Here is a 14,113-nt window from a genome sequence, read left to right as displayed (position 1 = left end):
CTTCCATCTTCCAGCTTCCTGCAATTAATTTCCTTCCCTCCTACTTCTATCCACTTATCTAAACAGACTTAATTGACCTGGAATTATATACTATCCTTCGAACGCAGATTTTCCTTTACTGAGAGTATCTCTGTACTTTTTGAGTGGCCCCCATTAATTTTGTGATTCTGTTATTGGCTCGGCCTCTGTGATTGTCCCTGCTGTCTCATTCGCTCCTCAAGATTATATGGATTGGTACATTTCTCGTCTTTTTCCTAGATTCTCATGGTAGGACATCCCCAATAAATCGCCCATAGCTAGGAACTTATTAAAACCTACCACTTCTGGGTTCTCAGGCACATCCTCGTCATTTGGTATCAGGATTCCTTTTCCTTTGTGTCACCTATCCAATTCATCAGATTGAGCGACCTAGTATCCGAAAGCAAACTAGTATCTGAGGCGACATTATATCCGAAGGCAACATAGTATCTGAAGCGCCATTGTAGCAGAATGCAACGTAGTATCCGAGGCTACAATGTATCCAAGGCGACTTTATATTTCTAGGCAATATTGTATCCGAGGCGACATTGTATCCAAAGCGACATTGTAGCTGAAGGGCAACATTTTTGGGGCACAACCTATTTATGTAGTGTTCCATCACATGGACGGTTTGGATCAACCTATGATGTGGTCCGAACAGTTCTTTGTCGGCCCGTGCATCGCCCGGGGTTTTTTACTAGTGTGTATATATATATATATATATATATATATATATATATATATATATATATATATAGAGGAAAATGATTGTGAGCTTGAAGCTCATATAGCTTATATGAGTTTGAGGGCCCAAACACATGTTGGCCCATATTGTTAGGATGGGCCAAAGCATTCATTTGAAAGGCCCTTACATAGATAGGGTGTGTACAAAAAATCAGCTCCATAGGATCATCCTAACCCATCCAAAAGTGGAGGGCAAAATGGACAGACACCGTTGGCCACAAATTTGCCCATTTTTACCCTCTGCTTTTGGAGGGGTTAGGATGATCCAATGGAGCTGATTTTTGGTACACCCTATCTATGATGGGGCCTTGCAAATCGGTTTGGATCACCACAAAAAATGTGGGACCAAGTGTTTGGGCCCTCAAGCTCATATAAGCTATATGAGCTTCAAGCTCACAATCATTTTCCTCATATAAATATATATATATATATATATATATATATATATATGTGAGGAAACTGTTGGTGAGCTTAAGCTCACCAAACTTATGGTGAGCTAGCTTGCCCAATCACATGGGGGCCCACTTTGTTAGGATGATCCAAACCATTCATTTGAAAGTCCCTTACATAGATGGGGGGTGTACCAAAAATCAGCTCCATAGGATCATCCTAACCCCTGGACAAAAATGGACAGACACAAATCTGCCCCATTTTGTGTCCACATTCACTGCATATGTCACAACCAAAGTGGTCCACATTCACTGCATATGCCACAATTCACCTAGTGGCCAGCCGCGCTACTATTGTCAACGAATATTTGCAAAAGAAACAATATGCATATACAATATGGAGAGAGAGAGAGAGAGAGAGAGAGAGAGAGAGAGAGAGAGAGAGACCTGTGACATGTGACACGGTAAGCAGCACTCTCCATCAACATCGTCATTTGCTAATTCATAGTCGTAATGCTTTTTAATGTATTCCCAACGCACCCAGAGTAATGGTCAAGAGTGAAAAGAAAACAGAAATATAACAAAGGTTAATTTTCAAGGGAACTGGCAGAGTAAATGCAAAAGTAGTAAATGACACGTAGAGATTACTAAAAAAATATCAGTATAATAAATAAGAGAATTAATTCCACAAATAAATAAAAACTATTGTAGTCCAACATGTAATGCAATTACCAACTGCTTATGGATGAGTTCACTGTTTCAGTTTTTACAGCCAACAAAGAATAGTTCACTTTCTGTAGCAGAATATCTACGAAGAAAAAACAATCAGAGACATAACATAAAAGCAGTAATGTAAATATTGAAAGAGAAAAAGAAAAGGCTGATTCCAAAGCCGATCAAGTGGCGTTACCTTGATTACTTTGCCAATGAGATCGATTGGGAAAAGAAAGAAATATACCCTTTCAGATATTTCTATCAAGGCTTGGATAAGAGATCAAACCAATTCAGTGACGAAATTTTAAAAATACTCTTCCTTTCCAAAATTTTCAGAAAATTCCCGCAATCCAAACTAAATAAAATATATGACAAACACAAATGAACCCTTTAAGTTTCAAAGACTCAAAGCATGATTTTTTGGAGATTTTATAAAAGACCCACATCCTATGACGAATTCTTAAGCCAGTCTACTATTTGTCACTTACCCCTACTATGAGCCAACACACCCTCTTTTTCACATGTCTAGATCTCCGTCTCTCTAGGAACCCTTCTCCCCCACCCTAAGAATCTCAGCCCCCTCCATGCATTAACTACGATAGCATTTTGTATGTTCAGAGGGCAATGTCCCTCTAGAGATTCCCCCCCCCTCCCCTCGCCCGGTCTCTAATGAGCTTCTACCCTCCTCTAGGGGTCCCATAGAAGCCTAGAGAAATAAATACACATGATAGAAGAAACAAAAATTCATGCATCCCATAGACCAAGAAAACATCCACAAATCATTCGTATAATGAAAACAAGCACCCTAACTACTAAACAATAACTATGGAACTATCTAACATGTATAAAAAAATAAAAATAAAATCTACTCACGGGGGACAATTTTAGAATGCTAATCACAATAAAAAGCAATGGTTATTTTCAAGCTAGAAATTCCGTAACAAGACTGCCAAACAAGATCCATCAGTTTTGGCAGTCAAATCAACTTCGATGATTCATGCAACATTTAATGTGAAAACTAATACAAAGTTGCGTCCATCTGTTTATGCATTTTTCAAGCAAGAAATTCCTTAACAGGACTACCAAAACAGATCCATCTGTTTATGAATTTTTCAAATTGGACAAACATAGTCCATATCATGAAAGGGGATGATGGGGCAGACATATTATACCTAGAATGCACCAAGACCCAGCCGTGTGTCACAACCAAATGTGGTCCCATTCACCGCACGTGCCACAATTCACCTAGTCGCCAGGAGCGCTATTGTTATTAGCAAAGATTTGCAAAAGAAAGAATATGCATATACAATATGGAGAGAGAGAGAGAGAGAGAGAGACCTGTGACACTGTAAGCAGAACTCTCCATCAACATCTTCCTTTGCTAATTCATATTCCGAGAGATACTTCTCATAATGCCTTTTTAATGTCATTCCAAACGCCCCTGGAGAACTGGTGAAGATTGAAAAGAACACAAAAACATAACAAAAGTCAATTTGGGAACTGACAGAGTAAACGGAAAAATAGTAAATGAAGCATAGAGATCATTGAAAAAATATAAGTACATTAAATAAGACTTAATTCCGCAAAGAAAAAAAAATTATTTTAGTCCAAAATGTAATGCCATTACCAACAACTTCTAGATGACTCACCATTTCAGTTTTTGCGTATAACAAAGAAAAGTTCGCTTCTGCAAAGTATCAACAAAGAAAAATCAAATAATCAAATACATCGCAATCGAATAATCAAAGAGATGGCACACAAGCATTAATATAGTTATATTGGAAGAAGAAAGAAGGCTGATTCCGGAGCTGATCAAGTATCATTACCACACCTTTTTTGCGAATGAGATCGATTGTGGGAAAAAAAAATATCCTTTCGGATATTTCTATAAAGGCATGGAGATAAAACCAATTCAATGACGAAATTCATTACATAGAAAAATGACTGATTTTTCATGTTTGGGTGGATCTCATAGCACCTTCAGGAAATCGCTTCACTCTACCAAACAAATGAAACTGACAAACATAACTAATTCTCATTTGTATCAAGCTGAGATCCAAGGAGAAATGCATCAAAACTATAATTGCTAAAAATAAGAAAAAAGATTAGTTGAGGTTGTTTCCTAATAGCCATGACAATGTGTGCTGAATCAGGAAATAATTTCGAAAGGAAGTGGAGTTTCCAAGTTGCACGGGATTCCTATTTCTGTAAAAGCAGATATGGGGTAAGAGATGCATGTGGGTTGATGGGTTTAGATGTGAATTAATATAGAATATTTCCATCTTTGCTAAAGGACCAGTTGATTCAACAAATAAAAAACAGTGCCTTCCAGAATGACAAAGATACCCCCTTCTGGAAAGGACAAATGTAAACAGTTAAGAGGCTGTCGGAGAACATGTTGTAACTTGACTGTACTTCAGCCATTTGAAGGAGCAATTCGATCAGATTATGGCACAGTTTTGGTTTTGTTGGACTACATTCAGGAGATTTTCTATCAAGCACTCGACAAAGTTTCAAACATGACCCAGGCCAAGTGTGACTTTTAATGTAATCAACATAATAAATTGGGTATAACACATACATAGGCATTCAAGGGTTATATGAATATATTATCTAGATCAAGGTTCTGAAAATCAGAATCGAATCGTAACAGGCTTCGAATCGAATCGAATCGTAAATAGTAAGATTTATTCTGATTTACATATAAAAAAGAGAAAATGTATTAAAAATATAAAAAGTTAAAAAAACAGAATAAAATGAGCAATTATCTATTTTCCATTTAAAACCATAAAATTAAATTAAATATAAGGATGAGAAGGGCTTTATAGGTTATAAGTTGGTACAACGTCGGAAGGACGAGGAGGAGAAGAATGAAAGAAGAGAAGAAAACGAAGAAAGGAGGAGAATAATAGAGTTACGGCTTTCTTTAGTTGTGTTTAGGTTATAAGTGGGGGCGAGAGGTATATATACGATGTATAAGGGGTTTAATCACAAAGGGTCGACCACAGGAAAATAAGCAAAAAATCTCGTAAAAAGAAAAGTAAAAATCATGTAATTTTTACACAAGTGCGACTTTTACAGAAAACAAGTCTTCCTTCCGAATTGAATCGTTTTACCCACGATTCGATGGGATTCAAATCGTGAATCATACGATTTTAACATTGGTTATACATAAATGATGCCATGTGCTCAATGTGCAACAACAAAACTCAGAACCAGAGACAGATTTGAAAACCAAAGAGAGACTGACATTCATTGGTAATCACCAAAAACAAAAGTGTGAAGAATATAAATCCGTTTAAACTCATGTCGGCATGCATAGATATAAATAAATGCAAAAGCAAGTACAGACCATGTTTGATTTCACTAATCCACATAGGGAGAGCAGACTGGCCACTTTGTGTGTGCCCTTTAGTAATTGTGGTTAGATGAAATGTAATTGGGCACTTGTAGGAGAAAGAAAAATACTAAGGCATCCTTGATCTTAAAATCATAAGAATGGATCGAAAGATAACCGAGGAACTTTTTTCATAGATGGTAAGTAGTTAAACAAATGCCAAATAGCTTGTTCATTGCACCCTTATGTGCAATGAACAAGTTATGATCTTCACACTTTCACCGAATAGAATAGAGCTCACATCAGTTCGGATCTTAACACCACCCATCATTAGGCACCACCCTGCAGAAGGTGGAGTAAGAATGGGAGGCCACCATCCAGCAAGGAGTGTAAAACTTTTAACTACAATAACCTCTCCTGCCCCAAAAACAATAAAACAGAGAAAAAACAGAGGAAAGAGTGGAGGCCTATTCAGTAAAAGGAGATTCCGAAGGAGACAGATCAGGAAACTGTTGCTGAAGAGGTGGTTGAGACACGAGACCTGAAAAATCAAGAAATACAAAATGAAGCAGAAGAAGTTGAGTCTCTTTGCGATCAACAGGGGGAACCTTCAAGTATCCTCCAAACCCAAAACCCATATGCTATCCTTACTGAGGTAGAAGAAAATGAAGAATAGCTAAACAGCACATTGAGTAAGCTGGAACAGAAAACAAACCTGTTCAAAAGGGGGACAAGGAAACCGAGCTCAGTAAAAGCGAAAAAATAGCTCAGATGATTGCGGAGGAGGACCAACACTTAGTTGATGATGATGAACTTCGGGATCTAGAATGCTAGGAGCCTCTGCTTGGCATTAAGGAGACAGGAAATCCAGTCTCTAATCAACAAGAAATGTGCCCCATTACCCATCAAAAAAAAAAAAAAAAATGTGCCCCATTCTTATGTTTACTAGAAACAAAAGCTAGCAAAGAATTAATGGAGCATTATTCTTCTGATAATTGTGAACGTTTGAGTACCTATGGAAATTACTCTCATACCACCAAAGGAAGGATCTGGGTGATTTGGGATCCTAAAATCATTCAAATTTCTATTCGAAAAGATTCTAGACAATTTGTTCATGCCGAGATTACTTGGACCCAAATAAAGGTAAGCTTCTTGCTTACTGCTGTATATGCTTCTAACAGTGGGAGTGAACGAAGAGATTTATGGGAGGATATTTGTAACCTCGCATCCGCCATCAACAGGCCGTGGATTGTTGCTGGTGACTTCAACACTACCAGATTCCCGGATCAGAGGATGGGAGGCCCTGACCGTGTTTATAGGGAATTGGAGGAATTCAATGATTGTATTGAAGCATGTGCTCTGAAGGACCTCAAAACCATTGGCCAAGTTCTATCCTGGAATAATAACTCTCAGGATGATATTAGATTGAGACATATGGTCAGAGCTTTGATAAATGATGACTGGCTTATGCAATTTCCCCATTCAATGGCCATGTACAAGCATCAAGGAACTTCATCGAGGAACTTCTGACCATGCCCTCATAATTCAACTTATGGAGAATCAGAAGACCAACAAAAAGACTTTCAAATTCTTCTCCAGTGGCTCCAGGATACTTCTGTTTATGAGGTGGTTGAGAAATCATGGGGGATCCAAGATAGAGGAAATCCTATGTACAGAGTAGTCCAGAAACTCAATGAAGTGAAACGAGAACTGAAAGTTTGGAACCAAAACGTGTTTGGGAGAATTGACAGGAAAGTGCCAATTCTGCTTCAAAAGCTCCACAAGGTCCAAGATATGATTGCTTTAAATCGGCTGATAAAAATCTTACACATCTGGAGGGCAAAGCAAGGGAAGAATGCATGCAAGCTGCCAGCCAGAATGGAAGAACCAATGAATCACCAAAACTCTCGAGTTCAATGGCTAAACTTGGGGGATTCAAATTCCAGTTTTTTCCATGTTGCAATGAACCATCACTGCAATCAAAATAGCATTATGGGCATCACCAAACACAATGGAGACATTACAACTGATGCTGAGATCATTGAGGTCACCTTCCTAAACTAATTCAAAGGGCTTTTAAATAATGGAAAAAGAGTTGATCATAACTCTATTCCAGAGCCTAACAGGAGACTAACTACCACTGAAGCTGAAAATCTCACCCGCCCAGTCTCCCCAGATGAAATTGAAGTAGTGGTAAAAGCCTTGGATGGGAATAAAGCTCCGGGACCCAATGGTTTTAATGGTGATTTTTACCAGCACTTTTGGTACTTGATAGGAGGAGATGTAACTAAGGGTGTCCAATATTTCTTCAACAAAGGAACTCTTCTTCCGGAGGTGAATACTACCAACATTGCTCTCATCCCCAAGGGCCTGGATGCAGCAGCCCCCGATACATATCAGCCTATTTTCTTCTGCAACCTGCTCTACAAGATTATCGTTAAGATCATGACTAATAGGCTCAGCACTGTGATGGACCGCATCATTGGACCTTTCCAGTCTGCCTTTATAAAGGGAAGGTTAATCCAAGACAATATTCTCTTGACTTAGGACTTACTCCACAACTTCCATAGGAAGGGTGCCAAGCAAGCGATGTGCATCAAGATTGACCTCAGAAAGGCTTACGATAATGTAGCTCATGAAGCCCTCCCCAGTTTCATGGCCAAACAGGGGTTCAATGATACATGGAGGAGATGGATTCAGCAATGCAATCGCACCCCAACCTTCTCTATTATTATCAATAGTAGCCCAAAGGGGTTCTTCAAACAACTAATGGCCTGAGACAAGGGGCCCCGATCTCCCCCCTTCTGTTTTGTATCACCATGGAAATGATGTCGGCCATTTTTCAAGAAGCCAGTAGGAAGAACCTCATTTCTACCCCCTTTGTTAAACGCCCCATCTTTGTATCTCACTTGTTCTTTGCATATGATGTCATGCTCTTTGCCAATGCCACCCCAGAAAATGCTCTCCAAATCGGAAAATCTCTCAACAAATTTAGAGAATGCTCTGGCATGGAGGCGAATGTGAAGAAATCTGAGATCCTATTTGCTAACAGCAGATGCCAGGAAAAAAATGATCTGCAAAATCATTGGCATGAAGGAGCCCTCCCATTAAAATATATTGGCCTCCCGTTAACTTCCACCAGATTGTCTTCTGCTATGTGCAAACCTCTTGTAGCCAAAGTAAGGAGCTGAATTGCTACCTGGTCGAACAGGCACCTCTCTAGAGCTTGTAGGTTGGAGCTGGTAAGAGCAGTCCTGAACAGTTTCCATATAGTCCATGGCTTTCTCACTTCCCTGTTGTACTCTCAAGGAAATAGTCACCATTCCGAGAAATTTTGTTTGGTGTGGCCCTCTCTAACCTGAAGGTATCACCCAGTGGCCTGGAGCACAATTTGCAGACCAAAGGACGGAGGAGGAGTTCGCATTCGAAAGCCCCATAACATTAACCAGGCTGCCCAGCTGAATTGTGTCTGGCGGATCCTCAATGCAAGAGGAAAGAATTATTGGGAGGCAAATGTTCCTCGAAACATGTCCTGAGGAGCTAGAGGCATCTTTCGGGGGAGGGAAATTGCCAAAGGAAATGTCTGCTACATCTTGGGCAATGGGGAGGGGATTGATTTTTGGAAACAATCTTGGCATCCTGATGGACCAATCTGCTCCCAAACATCCATAGGATCTGTGATAATCTCAATTCCGGCAAATGCTGAGGTTAGAAACCTTTGGGCAAATGGTGATTGGGCTGAAATCTTCAATCATCCATGGCTATCTGAAGTAAAAAACATTCTATTCTCTTCTCTTACCATAGCTGGAGGGCCTGATATCCCGGTGTGGAAACCATGTCCAGAGTCTCCAGACTTAGGATTCACAATGAAATCAGCATGGCAATAAATCAGAAGCAAACACCCAAAAGTTTTGCGGCATTCCTATGTATGGTTTAAGGGACACATCCCGAAGCACGGATTCACTTCATGGCAGGCTCTAAACTATAAACTTGACACAGGCTCTCCTTGCTTGGTGCATCCAGAAACATAGGCTGCCTCCTATGCAATTCGGAGAGGGAATCCCCGGATCATCCCTTCTTCTCATTCTCTTTCTCTTCATGGATTTGGAGGTCGATACTGTGGAGATTCAGATTCCAGAGAAAGCCAAAGCCAACTCTAAGAGAGAGGAGGAATGGATTCGGCAAAATCTTGTTGGGACTGGACAAACTGCAACAGCTATTCGTCTTGCATTCTGTGCTTCCATATCCCACATATGGCTTCAGCACAATGGGAGGCTGCATGGAAATACCCACAACCACAAACAGCATATCCTGAGAAATATCCTGGTGCTGGTTCCAATGAGATGCATCCATCTTCGTCTCCAAGAGGCACCAACAATAGAAATAAACGGGTTGGCTGCAATCTTGGCCTTCAGGCCCCAACACTCCCAACAGGGGATGCAAATGGATCAGACTGGATCCAGAACCGGAATGGACCAAGATCAACACTGATGCCTCTCTCTCTGAGACATCAGCGGCTATTGGAGGACTGTTGTGCAGCCCACAAGGGTAAATCATTGCCCGTTTTTCTCAATGGAAACCCCAGGAAGCTTCCATTCATGAGCTTGAGATTGATGCTTTCCTGAAGGTGATCTCCCTTGCAAAGGAAAAAAACAGAATGAAAGAGTGAATTGAATCTGATTCCTTGGTAGTTGTTAAAGTTCTTGAAGGTGAGTACAATTGCCCTTGGAAAAAGAAACCGACAAAGGAGAAAATCATGGACCTTCTAAGCTCGTTTAATGATTAGAAAATCACTCATAGCTGGTGGGAAGCTAATAGTGTGGCAGATTTTTTGTCCAAAACTGAATGCCCCTACAAAGGGGAGGTTATCTCTTTGATATATATATATATATATATATACTAGTAAAATACCCCGTGCGATGCACGGGACGATAAAGAAAATGTAAATGATTAATTAAAAAGATGTTCTAAAACTGTTCATATATGGATAGAAAAGAAACATCAAAAAATTGGAAGGCAATAAAAGAAACAGAACCCATTTCCATGATCCCGTGTTATACTAAAAGTGAAAAACCAATAGAATCATAAAAAAAATGAAGGTAAAAGTGCAAACACAATGGAATAAAAAAAATCCAATCCGGTATATAAGAATAGAATAAATCAAAAAGATCAGAACACATGATATTCAGTTTGGCGGAATATTATAATCCAACTATTTGTGAGAATGGAAATATCAATTCCATTCAACTATAGTTTACGACATTATGCTCATCAAGTTTTTAAATTTTAGTATTGAATAAGACATCAGTGGAAGTGTCATGGTGTGAAAGTGATAACCTAAGCTGAACTTTTTGTATACCTTAACACAGCAGATCAACAATTGCCAGTGCAATCTTTATTTAATTTTCATAATATCAACAAACACAAAGTAAATGAATAAAAGAGTTATTTAAATTCTGAAGGGAGCAAAAAACAAAAGTAAGTTTTCTTTATTTAATTTTCATTATATCGACAAACACAAAGTAAATGAATAAAAGAGTTATTTAAATTTTGAAGGGAGCAAAAAACGAAAGTAAGTTGGTGTTTTTGTATAGTTGGAACTCGCTAAATACAGAAGACAAACAATTGCCAGTGCATGCTTGCTTTAGTTCATTTCCATCAACCTATTGACAAAGACAAAGCAAATGATTAAAAGAGTTACTCCAATCTAGAACGGAAGTAACATGAATGGATAAATCCCTACACTAAGGCCCTGTTTGAATTTCAACAAAACCACCAGTGGCAGTTTTTTTCATTGCTCAATGATCTATGAGATAAAAATGGAATAGATAAATGAGATTGGAAGCCAAAAAAAAAAAAAAAATAGATAAACTCTAACAACATCTCTATTGAACAAATTCAATAATTGACACTGCCGTTAAAATAAAGAGAATGTGTGAGGATATCCCTCTTTGAAACCTTCGGGGCAAAAAGGCTTCCAGATATCTAATCCATCATTCTATTTTTTAACTGCAAGCAAAGGAAAATGCAGATCAATAAAGTTAGAAATGAAGGGTGTAGAAATATTTGGAAGTTCAAAGAACCCAAATGGAAACCTTTTCGGCGATCTTGCAATGCTTCTTCTCTAGATAATTTCTCCCCTGCATATGAAAACAAAGAGTTTAGTACCTTCAACCTTGAACATCCTGGCAACGAAAATACTTCAATTTATAAATTCTTCAAGAAGACATGTTTCTTTACAATGCATATAGGGGAAGAAGACTGTTCATGCCTGCTAGACTCCATAAATGATCAGAGTGCTCATGATTTCGATATTGGTACTTGCCAGCCGAGACATAAGGAATGGATATCGTACTTGAGAATCGCTCGATTCAAACCAGCTGTGTCGTTGAAGATGTTTACAAAAGAGAAATGAGGCCAAAACTATACAAATTAATTCAAATCCCGCTACAAAGAAAACCTACAAAGAAAAAAAATGCAAGGAAGACATATAAATGCATTCTGATTGGGAGGTGATGCCCCGGCATAATTCACATCCTACATAAATAGAAACAGAAGCCACACCTAACAAAAAAATCAATAAATCCTAGAATAGAAGCATGAAAAAGAAAATATTTCTTTGTGGCTTTTCATCAAACATAAGGCACTATCTTAGGCCCTGTTCGTTTTGCATTTTGAGAAGAAAACCCTAACAAAATATTGGGGAAGAAGAAACATAGCTACTAACAGGAAACTAAGGAACCAGTGTTGAACCCGACTAGTCATGAACAACCCACCTGGAATCCCTTCATCATCTCCCCATAAAGAACCAAAATAACATAAATGGAAAAAAGATAAATACTGGCATCCAAAGATAACAAAAAAAACCAGCAAGAACCAAACAATATAAACAATTTTCTTCGTGGCATTTCATCGAACATAAGGCACTATCCAGAAAACACCGAAGTAAAATGACGATAAAAATCAGTGGGAAGTAACCCACCACGACAGCCCTAAAATAGTTTCCGAAAAATGAGCAAGAATCCCAAGAACCGATACACAGAATAATGAGCAATAATTTAGAAGGCCTTACAACAATGCATAATTTCGTAACCCTTATAGTGAAACTACCTAAAACTTGTAAATAAATGAAAGAAGTCTCTATGTCAATGAGAGGATAAGCTATGATTTCCTTAATAAGTGACCTGCATTCATCTCTTTATAATTTATATTTTCTAGCGTCATGATGTGCATTGAATCAGATAATCTTACGGCGAAACTATCCTAAAACCTGTAAATAAATGAAAAAAAAATCTCTAATTCAACTACTTCAGAGCTGCACCACCTTATAGAAACCTCAAACAAAGATACTTAAAAGAAAGAGGGTTACAACATGAAGATTGAGATTTTTACGCTTTAGGCAAGAACCCTAATCTCATATGCAATCGTATATATCCGTTTCATTGACCGATTAGAGTCTCCAGTTCGAAATTCATGAACAAACAACCTATAATTCCACCATTAGAATACAGAATCGTTCAAAAGTGAACATATAACTCAAAATGAAAATAAGAAGAAAAATGCTGGGTTTTGATCAACTCATAATATCTCATTATAATGTGGAAATCCCAATAAATAAGCCCAACATATAAAAGAAATTAAAGCATAAAAGCAAATGAAAATACCTCTCCCAAGCAGTCATAGAAATACCCATAGTTTCAACCAAAAAAGTCAATCTATCTTTAGATCCAGAGCCGTTGAAAGTATGTAGTAGAAAGGGGATAAATGATTGATTCTCAAATTCCCTGGAATTCAAAGGTTTAGAGGAAACCCATTAGAATCTTAAATTAAGGGGAAACCCAAACCCGTAATTCAAGGGTTTCAAAAGACCCCATTAGAATCTCATTGAAGGGAAACCCTAACCTGAAATTCAAAAAAGGTTTAAAAAAAAACATTAGAATCTCAATGGGAGGGAACCCTAACCTAGAACAACAAAGACAGATGAAGGGCGGGTTCGAGAGACAGGATGAGAGAGAAAGAGAAAGGTAGAGTGTCGCATCTCGCATCTCGGGCGAGAGAGAGAGAGAGAGAGAGAGAGTGAGGCACGCGTCAGTGTGTCACTAAAAAAAGAAATACCTAGAAACGTGTCTTCTATAAGATCGAGCAGGAGAAAAAATCTCCTAAATATCTCTGACAAAGAGCTGTGTAAATTAGGGAGGGACCATCTTACCCCTGCAAAATATACTTAGATATAGCAGGTAAGGGCTAAAAGGCTAACACGGTTGAACTACAACGTGTTAAATCCACAGATGTTTCCAATAATTCCAAAAACTCCTCTCCCTTTCTATTCTGCTAGATAGATAGATATACAGAAGGAGAAAGTTAGGAATGGCAAAAATCGTTAATATTAATACTGACATGTAATTCTCACAAAAAAAGAAAAGAAATCCTTTTTTCTGTAGCTATATATATATATATATATATATATATATATATATATATATATATATATATATATATATATGAGGAAAAGGATTGTACGCTCGAGTGTACCAACCTTATGGTACGCTCGAGTGCCCAATCACATGTGGTCCCACATTTTTAGGATGATCTAAAGCATTCATTTGAAAGGCCCTTATATAGATGGGGTGTGTACCAAAAATCAGCTCCATAGGATCATCCTAACCCATCCATTTGGGGAGGTCAAAATGGACAGACACTGTTTGTCCACAAATCTGCCCATTTTTTCCCGGGATTAGGATGATTCAATGGAGCTGATTTTTGGTACACACCCTATCTATGATAGGGCCTTGCAAATGAATGCTTTGGATCACCACAAAAAAATGTGGGACCCATGTGATTGGGCACTCGAGCGTACCATAAGGTTGGTACGCTCGAGCTTACAATCCTTTTCCTCTCTCTCTCTCTCTCT

General features: G+C 38.4%; 2 long non-coding RNA genes across 2 annotated transcripts; both read right to left on the bottom strand.

Moving 5' to 3' along the window:
* Positions 1 to 2,916: 2,916 nt before the first annotated feature.
* On the bottom strand, positions 2,917 to 11,341 carry LOC143854127 (uncharacterized). Its single transcript, XR_013237395.1, has 5 exons — positions 11,298 to 11,341; positions 11,161 to 11,211; positions 3,515 to 3,552; positions 3,204 to 3,314; positions 2,917 to 3,110 (listed from the first exon to the last, which is right to left on the bottom strand). It is a non-coding gene; the product is annotated as an uncharacterized LOC143854127 (long non-coding RNA).
* Positions 11,342 to 11,484: 143 nt separating this feature from the next.
* Positions 11,485 to 13,192, bottom strand: LOC143854195 (uncharacterized). The gene is made up of 3 exons (XR_013237453.1): positions 13,165 to 13,192; positions 12,867 to 12,986; positions 11,485 to 11,662 (listed from the first exon to the last, which is right to left on the bottom strand). It is a non-coding gene; the product is annotated as an uncharacterized LOC143854195 (long non-coding RNA).
* Between the last annotated feature and the right edge of the window lie 921 nt (positions 13,193 to 14,113).

This window comes from Tasmannia lanceolata, unplaced genomic scaffold (genome assembly GCF_043159265.1).
Source record: "Tasmannia lanceolata isolate RefF3 unplaced genomic scaffold, GAP_Taslan_0.1 ptg000020l, whole genome shotgun sequence".
In the NCBI taxonomy this organism is placed as follows: Eukaryota; Viridiplantae; Streptophyta; class Magnoliopsida; order Canellales; family Winteraceae; genus Tasmannia; species Tasmannia lanceolata.
The sequence above is the reverse complement of the archived record's forward strand: the minus strand, read 5'-3'. Positions and strand labels throughout refer to the sequence as shown.